The 15,425-nt window shown below is 37.3% G+C and overlaps 1 long non-coding RNA gene across 1 annotated transcript; it reads right to left on the reverse strand.

Moving 5' to 3' along the window:
- Positions 1 to 3,704: 3,704 nt before the first annotated feature.
- On the reverse strand, positions 3,705 to 14,846 carry LOC124280445. The gene is made up of 3 exons (XR_006899682.1): positions 14,174 to 14,846; positions 4,169 to 4,306; positions 3,705 to 3,790 (listed from the first exon to the last, which is right to left on the reverse strand). It is a non-coding gene; the product is annotated as an uncharacterized LOC124280445 (long non-coding RNA).
- Between the last annotated feature and the right edge of the window lie 579 nt (positions 14,847 to 15,425).

A 15,425-nucleotide genomic window follows, 5' to 3' on the forward strand; every position in this document is an offset into this window, starting at 1 on the left:
AGTGCTTTCAATACATTCTCTCAATTATTTTAGTAAATATGTCTTATGTTAACAAGTATTCATCAAAGTCAAGATTTCATCAAAGTTAATATTTCATCAAAGTCAAAATTTCATCAAAGCTAAAATTACTTATGCCAAGAAAACATTGACTTTTCATCATCTAAAGTTGTGTTTGTTGACAACCTACATTAATTTTCTCAAATAATTTAAGATTACATAAAACTTCTGGGTGGAAATTGTCCGGGTGGCAATTGTCCTGCTCCCCAGTCTGGCTAGGATGGAAACTGGACTTCTACAGTAAGTTAATCCCCTTCACGAAGATGTGATGTGCACGCCATTTTGGTAGAGGGTCTGCAACTCTAGACACTTACTATAATACAATATCAATGTATGGTGGGGTAGGTGAAAAGTTCTCAGAACAACTGTTATGGACTGCATTGATGGACAAGATTTGAACATATTCCCCTCAGAGGCCTAGGTCAACCCATTTCTTCCTATCATGTTGGAACACCTGGATGCCACCGAGTAGGAGGTTTATTTCCTCTTGACAATGAAAGAAGGCCTCAACAGCAGAACTGATGCAACAAAAATGAAATTTTATCGAGGGTCTAGATGTGAATATTGTTTTACACCTTTTATTCTCTTATATGCAGATGACGCAGTACTTGTTAGTCAAAGTCCTAATGGACTCAAGAGATTTTAAATGTGTTCCGTATGTATTGTGTGCAGTGGAAATTTGATGTCAATATATCCAAAACCAAAATTGTAATGTTTGGTGGTGGAGTACCTTCTAAAAGTAAACATATATTCTATTTCGGAGAACATGCACTAGAGATTGTTGACTATTACATGTATCTAGGTTTAAAACTACATTGATCTGGTAGGTTGGTACACACTATCAAAATTTTAATTGACTCAGGAATTAAGGCTATGTTCTGCCTTTTAAATACGGCAAGAAATATTAACCTCCGGGCTTTCGATGTAATGCTTGTTCCCATTCTCTGCTATGGGTGTGAAACCTTGGGACATGAATCACTGGAAATTATTGAAAAAGTTCACTTGAAGTTCCTGAAACTCATCTTTAATCTTAAAGTATCTACCCCAACTTACATGGTCTACGGAGAAACGGGAAGGTATCCTCTGAGAATTAAGATTGTAAAGCGATTGATTAAATATTGGCACACCCTTAAAATATCAAACGTTAAATTATCTCACACTTTACACAACTTCGTTACACTACAAAAACAGCACTATGACTATCAAGATAAGTGGTTAAATTTTATTGAATGTACGTTAAATCATTTTGGTCTAAGTAATATTTTCAGAAATCAAGAATGTGTTAACACTGAATGTCTGGCCTTAAAGGTAGTGCTAGTTTTAAAAGACCAATTTACTCAGAGCTGGTGGTCTTTAATGAATAATAGCCCCAAGGCTCTTTAATATAGGACTATAAAAGACTCTTTAACATTTGAACGTTACTTTTTTTCTTCCAACTAATGTTTATATCCCAATTCTGAAATTCAGAACAACTAACCACCTTCTACCCATTCTATGCCATTGGGAGGGCATAACCAGAACCTGTAAGTTATGCGACTCCCCCGCAATAGCTGATGAACTTCATTACTTACTGAGATGTAGTTACTTTAATGAAATTAGACTAAACTATATTCCTTCGCAATACCTTAAATGGAAAAAATCTGGTTACCTTCAAGCAACTAATGTGTACAATGGACTACCTCCTGAAATGTGGAAACACGGAGGTCATATTTTACTACCTTATTTGCATGTAACTTTTTAATTGTATTTTTAACTCGGGAGACTTTCCTTCTGCTTGGTCACAAAGTATTATCTTCCCACTTCACAAGAAGGGGAACAGAAATGATGTTAATAACTATAGAGGTATTTCTTTGATGGACATATGCGGAAAAATATTCACTTATATTTTAAATGAAAGACTGAAAGCATTTGTTGATGTGTATAAGTTAAATCCAGAATGTCAAGCTGGATTCCGCTCAGGCTATTCAACTGTTGATAATGTTTTTACCTTACAGGCTTTAATTCAAAAATACTTGTCCAAGTCTAAGGGTCGATTTTATTGTTTATTTGTTGATTTTCATAAAGCATTTGATTGTGTAAATAGAGATCTATTATGGTATGTTCTTTCTCAAAACAATATTCGTGGTAAAATGCTTTCAATAGTGCGTGATATGTACAATAAATCAATTTCAGCTGTAAAACTATCAAATTCTAGCATTTCAGAATATTTCAATTCCTTGAGTGGTGTACGACAAGGATGTATACTCAGTCCATTATTATTTAGTATGTTTGTAAAACAACTTGAAGAGGATCTTACATCGTCTGACGAAAGAGGTATTTTTGTTGGAGCAGAATTTCTAGAGCTCTTTTTATTATTCTATGCTGATGATTTATGTATATTTTCTGACACAGTTATAGGTTTACAAAGAAAGATTAATATTTTATCCAAATTTTGCACAAAATGGGGCTTAAAGGTTAAGTTTACAAAAACAGAGATAATTGTTTTTCGCAACGGAGGTATAGTGAAGAAGACCGAAAAGTGGATGTTTAACCATGTGAAGTTGAAAACTACATGCTAATACAGCTATCTGAGTATTTTATTTTCCAGCAGACTATCCTTGTCAAAAGCAGTCCAGACTCTCGTTCAGAAAGCTAATAAAGCCCTTTTCCCCAATTAAATAGCTTCATCTTAAAATGAAAAATCTTTCTCCTACTTCCTTATTTCAAATGTTTGATACACAAATTAAGCCTATCTTATTATATTGCTCAGAAATATGGGGTTTTCAAGAGTGGCTAATTCTAGAAAGATTTCATGTAAAATACTGTAAATATGTTCTTGGTGTTGGTATTACCACAACAAATGAAGCTGTTTTATCTGAATGCGGTCGTCATCATATATGTTGTGATTCTATAATAAGATGTGTTAAGTACTGGTGTAAATTATTAATTATGGAAGAGACTAGATATCCAAAACAAACCTATATTATGTTAAAAAGAATGGACGATATTAACCGCAAGCCATGGGTAACTGAAGTGAGGAAATTAATATATATTTATGGTTTCAGCTATGTGTGGTAGTTTCAAAATATTGTTAACACCGATTTATTTTTTAAACAGTTTTCTCAACGAGTTAAAGATTGTAACATCCAGTGTATATTTTCTATGTTAAATGAACATTCTAATTTAGAGTTCTATTCATGTGTCAAAAGTACGTTTAATATGGAATCATACTTGTCAACATTATATAACAAAGATTTAAGAAGATTTTTATCACTTTTAAGATTCGGTGAATTAAATATTATGAAGAATACAGGCAGAAGAAATAATATCCCAAGAGAATTAAGATTTTGTCCATTTTGTAAGAACATTTTAGAAGATGAGGTTCATTTTATGTTTATTTGCCCACAATATGATGATTTAAGAACAGGATACATGTTAAATATTGACTGTAAAGATAGAAACTCTCTCATTCGCCTTCTTCAAAATGAAAATAGCAATTATTTATATATGTATGCAAATTATATTAAGGAAGCGTTTATGCGACGTAGCGCATTATTATTGTGAATATATAAAATATGTTCTAGTTATTGTGCACATCATACCTTTTGTATTGTAATATATATTGTACATGGGCCTGTGGCCTTTCTACTGAATAAAGTTATATATGAGAAATGCCTCATCTGATAATGCAAAAAGCTGCACATGGATGACGGGGTAAGGATTGCGTAGGCTTTCTCCATCATAGCTGACACCTCTGAAAGTAGTTGTGGAAAAAATATGATGGAGCCGACATATTACAAATATCTTCTAAAATATGTCTATGTCTGTTTGGGTCAATTATCGACTGAAATCACGCTTTCATTTTGCAAAAACATCATTTTGATCTTGGTTTTTGTATTTTAATTGTTTTTCTTACATTTAAAACTTTCAAAATTAATAGTGTACTTTTACGCTGAATATGAAAGCTTATTCATCTGAAAGATAATACCTTTTTATCAAATAAGAAAACATTTTAAATCTATCTTTTTGTTTCTCTGCATCGGAAAAGTATTGTATTGCTTTTAATTGCTGCGTGCCCTAAATGTGCATTAATCCAACATTTTGTATTGTTTATATAATCTTGATAACATACGCGTGGAAATCAACGAAAATGGATGTCTGACATCTATTTTAGTAGATACAATCTTCCATTCTTGACACGTCCATGTGAAAAGTGCGGATTCCAGGCATTGCACGCTGGTGCCGTGCTCGTTCTCACTCTCAAACAAAACTGAAACAAGACATAGTTTGCATATTATTTTAATGATTTGCTGATACTTAAGAATTGAGAGTGGAGAGGTTATAAATGTTAACATGTAAACATTGCTGTACATAAGTCTAAAACAAAATACCTCCATAATCGTATACACATCAATCATTCAACAACAAAAGGTTCACAATCTTTAAAATCAAATGACAAAGAATATATCTTTTTACAGAAACTCAAGGATGAACTGCTGCTAAAGATAAGCCCCAGTATTGAACATCATTGTAACCCAGGCAGACATGTGGTTAATAGCATGAGCACCAACTCATGCCATCGAGGCATGATGGAACACAGTTAAACATTGTAACAGTGTAGGAGTTTGGTTTTACGTCGCTTTGGGCAATATTCCAGCAACATCACGACCAGGAAAATCAGAGATGGGCTTCTCACATTGTACCGATATCCGGAATCGGTGTGACGAGCGCACCTCTCGCTCTTCAGGGGCGGTGGGGTAGCCTAGTGGTTAAAGCGTTCGTTGGTCACGCCGAAGACCTGGGTTCGATTCCCCACACGGGCACAATATGTGAAGCCTATTTCTGGTGTCCCCGCCGTGATATTGCTGGAATATTGCTGAAAGTGACGTAAACCCATATTCACTCACTCACCCACTCCTCAGCTGAACGCGTTAAGGTCACACGTGTAAGCAACGTTCAGTCAAATTCCGCTAGTCAACGAAATAATAAATTGCATTGCAATCAATCCTGTCATAATTCTCTGTGTTTGTGTATCCTGAAATGCAATGGAATTACCTGTACTGCAACAGCTTTGTCTGATAGATGCTTACGTTTGTTTGTTTGAAAGTAGAGAATAAACAATTCGCTAATGAGTTTTTGTTACCTTCATTCACAGTAGAGGTTGTTGCCCATTAATTATGGTTAGCTAGTAATGTTGTGACAATGTCAACACGACCTGATGATGGTCGAAAGCTAAACTTGCAAGATGACACGCTGTGCAAACAATGTAAACCAATGTAAAGTGACCACTAAGTACATATTATTCTGTTCGATTAGCGCCTATGAAATTCCGATTTTTATAAAAGGAGTTCGTGATAATGGACATTGTTTGCATAGCATAAATGATCATTTGATCATCGAGAAAGTACAGATCGATAGGTACAGGTATGTTTGGTTACATGACTCTGCGTTGGTCTCCTATGGTCTGTTGTTGCAAAACTCAAGTCTACAACGCATGAATCTTTTTTTCTATTTACTTAAAATACTTAAAGAAACAATGCTTATATTTAGTGTATACTATTTTATATGTCAATGTTTATTGAAAGAAACAAATATGCAGATAGGTATACAACCAACCTCAAATGCAGGCTCACAGTGCTATTTGATTTTAGAGCTTTAGTGAAACGCAAGGATTTGGGGGTAGCGATAACAAACCAGGGAATATAACCATGGTGAATCCTTCAATAATCAATTATGTACATGGGATTGCAATCACCAAATACAAACCACTCTGCCAGCATTTCCTCCTGGTCGTGAGTGAGTGAGTGAGTTAGTTAGTTTTACGCCGTTTTAAGCAATATTCCAGCAATATCACGACGGGGAACACCGGAAATTGGCCTCACACTTTGCACCCACGTGGAGAATAGAACCCGGGTCTTCGGCGTGACGAGCGAACGCTTTAACCACTAGGCTATCCCACCGCCTCTGGTCGTGAAAACGACTGTAATAGAAGAATATCATGGATGTACATCCATTGATGAATGGATGAAAATTCTCCCAGCCACCATATGAAAAGAAATTAAGCCCGACTTGCTAAGCGTGAATGAATAAAGTCCATGTGTATGATGTTGATGATCGTATAGACTGCTAGGGCTGGCGTTTGACACCCAAACACATCAGTATGATTCCCATGTGTGGTTTTAGCACTTGATGTTATCATGAAATCTCTGATTTGAAACTCTTGAGTTGTCCAACGAAAACAGTGATGACATCCAAACACAATATATTTTTTCAACACTTAAAAGTCATGCATATAGAGGGATGGAGAATTGCAAAGATTGACATCCATAAAATCTCCACTCCACCCCCACCCCAAACCCCAGCCCCAGTAATCTTTTGTTTTCATTTTTTCATTTTAGTGAACTGCTCTGTTTTGATTGTCTTCCTACAAGTACTGATCCATCGATTTTGCTTGAATATACACTGCTGATCGACTGATTACTCTTTCTATTTTTTAACGTTATATTTGCCCGATCAGAAAATAAATGTTAGGAAATGACGCAATGTCGTAAAAGACATCCAATTAGAAAAGAGTCGTCAACGTTGCAAGGCAGAAGGATGACAAAACTGACAGATCTAAAAATAGTTCATTATCTTCCATGTTCAGTCACATCATAATTACACAAATAAAACGTGCCTGATTAAAGATTCGAGGCATTCGTGTGTCAACGTGTATTGCAAATGACTCGATTTCTACATAATGACTATGCGTAAACTAATATGCAATTGAAAAAACCCATTTGCTTTCAACACAAAGACAGTGTACCCACAGTGTATGTCAGGTGGTGAAGTGCATGTTTAATGTAAATAGCTTCAGAGATGATCCGGGTACATTAAGTGCTCGATTTGGATTTACGACAATTGACGTTGTGTGTTCATGTAACTATGACTACAGCTAAAGCTAAGTGGAACGATTTCCAACACACACTTTGATCAGTGTTTGCACGGAATGGTTGAATGTGTAGAAAGGACGCAGATGTGGAGCACAGATGTGTAGTGGTTAGCATGCTGGCCTCCCACGCCAAAGGCCCGGGTTCGAATCCCGGTGGAGACACCAAAATTTATGTCCTGGGTCTCATACTGTGTTGTGACCCCGGGCAAGGCACTTCATCGACACTGGACTCAGTCCACCCAGCTGTTTAAAACGGGTACCTGAAAAGCGGATGTACGGACCTATACGGTCGCGCTTAGCGCTTAGTAGCAGCTTTGAAAGTACAATTCCGTCAGGGTAATAATGTAACGCCAGAGAACAGCATCGCGTTGGATTCTAGGCGCAAAAAAAATAGCATTATTATTATAGTTATACAGAAGGGAAAGGAACATCCATTCTGTAAATGTGTAATTAGCGTGAAAAATCTAGTAACGTACACTATTAATTGTCAACATTCAGAAAACAACCAGCAACGATCTGTTACGTTCTAATTTTGATATTTATGTGGGTTGTTCATTGTCTTGACACGGATCTTTGTACATCAGGGTGAGCGAGTACAGTAGGGTCTATGGGGAACATACCTATTTGCCTTTGAATTGCATGTGCTAAGCGGTGGATTTTGAAGCGACTATTACTTCCGGCGTGTATATAACGCCTTTGTCGCTTATAACAAAGAGCTATTGCCACTTTTGAATATCGGAGAAACCAGCTTTCGTTAAACACCGTTATATTTCACCAACATTCTACAGGTCATCGTCTTATTCTGAATATTTAGCTTGTTTGTTAATACTGGTTTTAATTAATGGACCGTACTATTACTAGCGTGACGTCAAATGAAACATTTGAATCAAGGTTTCCCCAAAAGTCTGTCGTATTCCTTCTCTGTATACATCAAGTATTATCGATATTGTCTACCGCCTTAACGATTTAAGGATTTCTATTCGTGCATGTTTTAAACAGACGTGTACCAACTGCCAACCTTACAGCTTAAACATCTGGTCTAAGAACACGCACTGAATTTAATTTTAGAGCATGTTGTTTTCTTATATTAAAGTCTTAACCATATTTTCTTTCTACTAGATAAGAGATACACATAAACACATTATCAATACCCGAGTTTCAACATCTTCGCTTCTAATCCATTCTCTTGGGCCTTTCGTGTTTCATTACATTGATACAAAATATTCGAAAAAATGTCCTAAGAAGGGTGAAATAAATGGCCAACAACATCTTTTCCAATGAGAACGATCCTTTCCTTCCTTCTTTAATGTGTATTGTTTTTGTGCAATTTGCAAACACCTCATATCACAATGTGGAATGATTCAGGAAAGACTGAATCTACTGTTACAAGACATTCAGTTAAATCATGTTCTTATGTTTTAGATCACCCATCGCAATAGTCAAAACTGAAACTGAATTGTTCAAAATGATTTTAGTGAAAACGTCACCACCATGTGAAAATGTAATACAATCTCCACAACATATTTCCCAATATGAACCTGTCCCCACATAAAATAGTATTTATTACAATTTGATAAACGGTGACAGTATATATACTCACTAGCATTGAAAACGCACCACTTACACAAGTAGAGATTACATAAAGCACGTGTAAGCAATTGATAGTTTTTTAGTGAATAATAACAGATGGACGACTGACAAAAACAAGAACACAGAGAAAACGCTCATTCATTTAATTGTTTCACAGTCAAAAAGGATCAAACCCATGAGGGGTCAAATCGAAAAGTCAATATTGCGTGTGACCGCTGTTTGCATTAACACATGCAGTGCAACGTCTCCTCATTGAGTAAGAACAAGCGTAAGAATAGTGTTCTGGGGGATGGCATTCAACTCCTTCAGAAGTGCAGCCTCAAGTTCCCGGATGTTTCGCATCTGTTGTTGCCGCGAAAGACGTTGACCATTTTCGTCTCACAAGTGCACAATAGAGGATAAATATGGCGACAGTGCTGGCCAATGAATTACCAGGATGTGTTGCTGGGCCAGATACTGCATGGAAAGTCTAACTGTGTGTGCCCGTGCGTTGTCCTATTGAAAAGTATGGACATCTTGGTGGTGATTGAAGAATGGCACGACGTAATTCTGAAATATCTGGTCACGGTAGTAAAGGGCATTAACACTCCCTTGACAGACATGAAGGCAGTCCTGTGATTGTAACTTATTCCATCCCAGACCATAATACTCTCACCACCCCAATGGTCTGTCTGAACCACACACTCATCAGCATAACGTTCACCACGTCTACGCCAAACACATTATCGGCCGTCAGCATTACGTCGGTGCAAACGTGACTCGTCAGTGAATACTACACCATGCCATTGTTGTAACCTCCATTGAACATGCCTTTTAGCACATTGTATACGCTCATTACGGTGTCAGTCAGTCAGAATTGGTCCAATGTAATAACGTCGAGCATGGAGCCCGGCAGCGTGTAGACGGCGTTGCCCGGTATCGGCGCTGATGACCCCACGTCGACCTTGAACTAGTGCAGCAGTCCTGGCAGCCGGCAGCGTTCGATCACGGACATGGTCATGGACAATATGGCGATTTTGACGGGGCGTCGTGACACGTTGTTGCCAAGGTCGTGGAAGGTCACGGGTGCTGCCTGTCTGCTATGAAGCCTAACGATGGTTGAGTGGCTACATCCAAGTCGTCGAGCAATATCCCTGTCCTCGTTTCACAATCGTTAGTGAAGAAATGTGAATAGTTTCTCATACACCCGCTTTTAAGGTCATAGTCAGCATAATTTCAGAACGAAATTCAATTTTTTCATGGCGTGGATGCATGTTGTTGCGTTTTGAAGTTAAGATTCATATTGTGAACAGGAACTCGTTTCTAAAACATTTTTTCAACTGGACATGCCCTGTGACTTCATGTTAGTCATATTCATTGACAAATGTCATGCAGAAATCCATCTTGATGAAAATATGGACAATTTTAGACTGGTGCGTTTTCAATGCTGGTGAGTATATATTAAATCAATTTTAAATCTATCATCATTTACACTGAAACGTCATCAGCCAGAACATGTCACTAATACCAAAGATACTAAACACGTGTGGGGGTCTGTAATACAGAATGCCGGGCTAAATGAAATCCCCTCTAGAAAGAAAAGGACTTCAAAACCCTAAAGACATCCTGTCTTTATGTCATTCATAAATATTCACCACCAATTTCCTTAAATAATAAACTGTCCTCTAATAATAAATATTCTCGAGCTCAGTATGGCTGTTGGCCGTTGTTGAAAACAACAAACCCTAATGAGTTATTGTCGACATAATTCCACCCAGTGATTGTTAAGAGCACAAGTCCCATCTGCAGTCATGCAACATGGAAGTCACTCTATTATTATTATTAATGGTCTGAGTAAAAAAAAACACGTCCTGAAAAGACCTGAGTTCATTACCAAACATCCTCTTATTATTTTTACAAAAATATAGCAAAAGTAGGATGTGGGGAAACTATAGTCACACCACACATGTGATAACCATTTATACCTAAATTTGATGATAATATTTAAATATTTGGTCATCCATTTATCATGTTTTCAGTTAATTTCAAATCTGAACCCTTTTGCCTATTGCTATTAGCCAGGGAGGTCAGCCGAAAACTACCTTAGATGCTTATTTCTAGATACCTCAGTTAATACTGGACCGACTTGCGCTCATATACCAATGATTTTAATTTAAAACGGTAACCTGGCATGTTCCTAACATAAAGTAACATAGAAGGTACATGAATCCATTTCATCCTAGGGAACCTTACTGACTGGAGACAAAGATGCTGGCAAGAGATATGCCTAGTATAATCAAGTGGGCGGTAAGATACACAATTTGGCCATCGCTCCTTCATTGTGGCAACAAAAAACCACACACACAGTTTCCATGTTAATAGAAAAATGAGAGACGACAGATATCAAACTGAGAAGCATTCCCCAAAGTCTGTTTCAGTTGGAAAATATCTTAACTATTCGGAGAATGTAACACATATTTGGGATTATACTTTCTCATTACAGTACAGATTCTAGAACTTTAGTTGGGTTGAGTCCCAGGATTCAAACCCATACCCTGAGAGTCAGGCACCTAATTGCCAGCACACTAAGTCAGCCATCTAACTCACTCTCTCCGGAGAATGGGTTCATTAGATGGAGAACAAATTATTGCAGTAGGTATATTTTAAATATAAAGGAAACATCTGGAACAGATAATGCTGTCCGAACGGGTAACTTAAGACATCACCTCATTTGTCAGTGGGGTGCATGGCAAATAACATAATGGGCCTCTGTATCCGACATTCAGTCTGTATCCGACATTCACGTTTAAGGTAAGGCAGCATATCCTATACATCTATAGTGAGTGAGTGAGTTTAGTTTTACGCCGCACTCAGCAATATTCCAGCTATATGGCGGCGCCTGTAAATAATCGAGTCTGGACCAGACAATCCAGTCATCAACAGCATGAGCATCGATCTGCACAATTGGGAACCGATGACCTGTGTCAACCAAGTCAGCGAGCCTGACCACCCGAACCCGTTAGTCGCCTCTTACGACAAGCATGGGTTACTGAAGGCTCATTCTAATCCGGACCTACACGGGTCCTATACATCTATAAGAAGTACAAATATCCCTCAGATACAATGCGCCTTCAGGAGATCACACAGATGTGTCTCACTTTGACCTTTGGATGGTTGACGAAAACAGCTTGTTAATATTAGCTGTGTGGATGATTTGTATACTAAACCAACAAAACTGGCCACTTTCATATCGTTGACAGTTTAACACATAACTATGTACATTAGCAAATTGTATCGATCAGTGCTTTGCTTGCTTGCATTGCCGATTGATACGGGATACATCAATACCCACCAACAGAAAAGTGCAAGAACATGTGTATTGTTTCTATGCGAATTGGAAAGTCTTTCGCCATGGCTGTGAATAATCTATAGAACGGTCCATATAATCACCATTCTAATTCAACTTAGTATGTAACACGAGTTCTGATTGGTCAATGCTATACATTTCCGACCGTATAAGCAGCATATACAGCAATTTGAAAAACTATTCACCAAAACTTTTGAATGTATCCCTACACTATTGGGGTAACGCTGTTTTTCAGGGCATTGTCATTTGCAGAAGCCCTAGGTTAGTTGAACTCCCCTATTCCGTTAAAATGGATGGAATTTGTGTTAAAAAAGACAAAACAGTATCATAAATTTAATTGTAAGTTCAAACAACTTACTCGCAACGGGCTGTTGCCCCAACACTGGTCGATCATGAAACAAGATTTATGACGTCATTATGGAGCGTGACGTCACCTGATGTGACGTCATTTGACAACAGAACAGATAGTGGCCCGTAGTTGAGGAATCACCGGCCTATTATCATTTGCAGCGACCCGCCCATTTCTGATAACTATAGGGCGGTTTCATGATAATTCCGTCTATTTTAGCTATAACACTATAATTTATTCATCATTGTCAGATTTAGTCAGTGTGCACATGATAAACGTGTTGAAGTTTGAAAGGGATCTACTTTTTCTGGCGATGGTGTAAGTTCAAGGAGTGATATGATTTACCTAGAAACACTTTGACCTGTTTTAAATAATGAATTTCTTTCACGAAAAAACAGCGTAAAACGAGTTGCCGATATAACTAAATTTGCGGCTATATAACCACCGGTATACGTCCCCAATTCGTCAAACACAGTACAGTTATCCCCTAAATAACAAGTTCCTGACGAGTATTAATTGGCACTACTAGTATACTTTGTAATCAGGTAAAGTAGCGATTATATTTATTGACCTGTCTGTTTTGAATGGCATACCGACCAGTTGATAATGTGTGGGGTGATGGTTGTGTGAGAGATGGTCGCTTTGGATGGTTCTGGGTGATTCGGTGAATGCCCGAGTTTAAACATTATATTTTTTGGGTATAACCTTGGGGTCAATCATTTTCAAGGCTTAACTTGTCTGGAAACAAATTATACAATCGCAGTCTCTTACCCTCAGTTCTTTTTTCACCTCTGAATGATTCCGAATGACTTTGATATGATCCTGTCACATCCTACGGACAATTTTATTTGTATAAAAAGATTACTTATATATGTATGTAAATGTATGTATCTAAATAAGCAAATGTTTTATCCAGAATGTTTTATGGTACCATAGTTTTAATGACGTTAATAGCCAGATGTCAAAGTCATGAAAAAAATTGTTCAATAAAATATTTTTGAATTATTTTCCATGTAACGGGGCATGTGACATCATAATGGATACATCTATTCTCACTGAAGGCCTGTGTTCGATGCCTTGCATAAGTGCGTTAGCGTATTTCTGGTAATTGCGGAATTACTGTTTAAGATGGCGTCTGACCATACTCAGATTTTTTCCCCCAGAAAGGGGCGATGAAATAGTCGAAGACCCAGGTTCAACACCCCTTGCCGTGATGTAGATTTAATATTGCCAAAAACGTCCAAAGGTCATAATCACCCGCTCCTCGCAGAAAAAAAGGTACTCATTTCAGAAAAGATTTTGAAGAAATTGAAATAATCAAATCAAATAAACACAAACACTGTATAATTTGACATAGCATTGTAAGTATGATGAAAAGAAAACAGTATTAAAGTATAACAGTATTATTTGTATTAAAGTACTGAAGGCAAATTCTTTAATTCATGCTAAAAATTGCAACGATGCGTACCACAATGCACTTTTTGCCGATGTACTGATATTGTTAATAGTATATCGTTGTCGTCATTTTAACGTAATAATTGTTAAATCGTCTCTTTAAGCAGGGTATCTTTTTAGTAAATATAAAACAGATATCACATTGAATAAACACAACGTCTATTTTACCCTTCTAATGTTCAAATGCTGTAATACATTCTTTGTTTATTTTTAATAATCCCTCGTGCTAAGCGTTTCATACAGGTAGCGGGTTCCCAGTTATAACGGTAAACAACGTTATGCAGCAGTAGATAAAATGCAATGTAAATATTCGTAGTGATAAAATTATTACACAGAAATCTCAGATACAAAGCAACGTCGTTGAACAATAACACAAGAAACGTGGTTATAACTTAAGTGATAGTCAAATTGAATCTAAGTCATATATGCATAAAGATAATTTTTAGATGAGAAAAACAATACTTACCTACATTAAGAAACCCAGTTGTTTCCGACCTATTTCCTTGCAGACCGATGCCAAGCACAAGAAAAAGAAGACACTTGGCCGACATCACACGACACATGCCCCGTTATCAATTTACATCATCTTGGACCGCAAGCTTGATCTTTCTCACGCCCCACGGGACGTCTAATTATTTGAGTAGGATATAATTGATCTTCTTTTTTCTCCCCAGTTGATTGTCACGTTACAACATACACTGTTGCCTTAATCGATTCGTCGTTGTCGGACTTATATGAACGCAGTGTACGATGAAGCTTTCCGAACAATAATTCTGGACCTGCGCGACTTGCTTCTGTAGCTGTTGAGGGACACACTGGTGTATTCGCCGCTGCAGTTTACAGGAAATGAGAAGACGGATTTGTTGAAAGGAGGTTCTTATGACAAAATAATGATGTTCCTATTGGTGTGAACCCGATCAATGACAGATATCAGCCTTCATGGCCGTAGGTGCCTTGTTAAAGTCCACACCAATGCCAGATAACTGCATGTGTACTATACATGTCCTTCTACCTTTGGAGTCATCACACTGACATACGTCAATCTTGTGTCTTATTTCAGGCACTCATGCTGGGATCCATTGACACATGTCAATTACATTATTTAATGAAGTCACCCTCTGGAACTGTTCGTGTTCCTGGACTTCTGAAACAATCCAAAGACTTCATTGTTAGTCAGTGTTAAAACACCTCCTCTGGGATGACGTTAGTATTATAGTTGATGTAATTATCACCAAGAACGTTTTCGCATATATATAATAATAATAATAATAATAATGTGTCTATTTATATAGCGCCAAACTCCACACCAGGTATGCTCATAGCGCTAACAATCAAGGCACAGCACATTATTACCCCGGATAACGAATACCGTTTGCCCGACGAATAAGTACAAACTGACATTCTCAGCCTAATCAAATTTACAAAAAAGCATATACTTTTCAAAACGTTAAGCACTACCGGTTCTAATTTTCATTTAACGCCTTTTGGAAAATTCTACATAAAATAATGTGTTGATTTATATTGCTACAAATGCATACGCTAAAGCATGCTTAATGTGCAGTTTTTAATGGTCTAATTAATCAGTGACACGCGATTGCCATTCTCAACTCCCTGGGGAGTACCTGACATTGATATCATTTTTATAAATATCTAGTGAGTGAGTGAGTATGGTTTTACGTCGTTTTTAGAATATCACGGACGGGAAAACCAGAAATGGG

The sequence above is a fragment of the Haliotis rubra genome, unplaced genomic scaffold (genome assembly GCF_003918875.1).
Source record: "Haliotis rubra isolate DU_JTF1 unplaced genomic scaffold, ASM391887v1 Scf268, whole genome shotgun sequence".
Lineage (NCBI taxonomy): Eukaryota > Metazoa > Mollusca > Gastropoda > Lepetellida > Haliotidae > Haliotis > Haliotis rubra.